The 1,572-nt window shown below is 37.4% G+C and overlaps 1 protein-coding gene across 2 annotated transcripts in view; it reads right to left on the bottom strand.

The window, feature by feature from the left end:
- Positions 1 to 1,572, bottom strand: part of ANGEL2 (angel homolog 2 (Drosophila)) — a 30,689-nt gene that overhangs the window by 12,060 nt on the left and 17,057 nt on the right. The gene's annotated exons all lie outside the window — the stretch shown is intronic.

Genomic DNA, 1,572 nt, shown 5'->3' with positions numbered 1-1,572 from the left:
AGGGAATACTATTACCCAGCAGACTGCCAAAATGTATCGCAAACACTTACCTGTCTTTTCTACTTTTGGTACCTGCTGTACCTCATACACACAGTTCTGTGAGATACCTAGGTTTGGGGGCCAAATTGGAATAGATAAAATTCTTTGTCCCCGTGAAGACTGTTCCTGGCCAGATACCTAAACAAAATTTCAACAGGTATCTTAAGTGAATAGATTTTAAATAGTTTATTTATTGAAAAGTTTATGTCGTAAATAAAAGGTAATCCAAAAATGGTAAATATTACCCTTTATTCATTATATTTGTGATTATTTGTGCTTATAAAATCTTGTTCAAATACAGTTTGGAAAGCACTTATCATTCACATGAAAATGACAATCTTTTCCTACATATTTTCCTCTAATTTGGGCATCCAAATGACCTATAGCTCTGCACTAATACGGCCCATCCTTTTTTGCTACCCTGAAATATAGTTCCTATTATATCAAATACAGGCATACCTCAAAGACGTTGAGGGTTGGGTTCCAAACCACCACAATAAAGCCAATATTGCAATAAAGTGAGTCACACAAATTTTTCAGTTTCCCACGGAAAAGTTATGTTTACACTATATTGTGGTCTACTTACCATGTAAACAGCATTATGTCTAAAAATATGTACATATCCTAATTTAAAAAAAGCATTATTGCCCCAAAGTGCTAACAATCATGTGAGCCTTCAGCGAGTCATCATCTTTTTGCTGGTGGAGGGTCTTGTCTCAATGTTGATGGCTGCTGGATTGGCTGTGGTAATTTCTTAAAATGAAACAATGAGGTTTGCCATATTGATGAACTCTTCCTTTCACAAAATATCTCTGTGTCACGTGATGCTATCTGACAGCATTTTACTCACAATAGAACATCTTTCAAAATTAGAGTCAATCCTCTCAAACTCTGCTACTGCTTTATCAACTAAGTTTATATAACATTCTAAATCCTCATTTCAACAATGTTCACAGCATCTTTATGAGGAGCAGATTCCATCTCAAGAAACCACTTTCTGAATGTCTGAGTTAAAATGGGGGGGGGAAAAAACCACTTTCTTTGCTCATCTCTAAGAAGCAACTCCTCATCTGTTCAAATTGATCATGAGATTATAGCAACTCAGTCATCTCTTCAGGCTCCACTTCTAATTCCTTCTAATTCTAGTTCTCTTGCTGTTTCCACCACATCTGTAGTTACTTCCTCCACTGAAGTCTTGAACCCCTCAATCAATTTTTTCCAAACTCCTGTTGATGTTAATATTTTGACCTCCTCTCATGAATCATGAATACTCTGAATGGCATCTCGGATGGTGAGTCCTTTCCAGGTTTTCAATTGACTTTTTCCAGATCCATCAGAGGAATCACTATTTATGACAGCTATAGCCTTATAAAATTTCTTAAAGAGTAAGACTTGAGGCCGGGTCTGGTGGCTCATGCTTGTAATCCTAGCACTCTTGGAGGCTGAGGCGGGCGGATCATTTGAGCTCAGGAGTTCGAGACCAGCCTGAGCAAGAGTGAGACCCAGTCTCTACTAAAAATAGAAAGAAATTAG

Source organism: Propithecus coquereli, unplaced genomic scaffold (assembly GCF_000956105.1).
Source record: "Propithecus coquereli isolate 6110/MARCELLA unplaced genomic scaffold, Pcoq_1.0 Scaffold129, whole genome shotgun sequence".
Lineage (NCBI taxonomy): Eukaryota > Metazoa > Chordata > Mammalia > Primates > Indriidae > Propithecus > Propithecus coquereli.
Note: the sequence above shows the minus strand (reverse complement) of the source record. Positions and strands in the feature narration are given on the sequence as shown.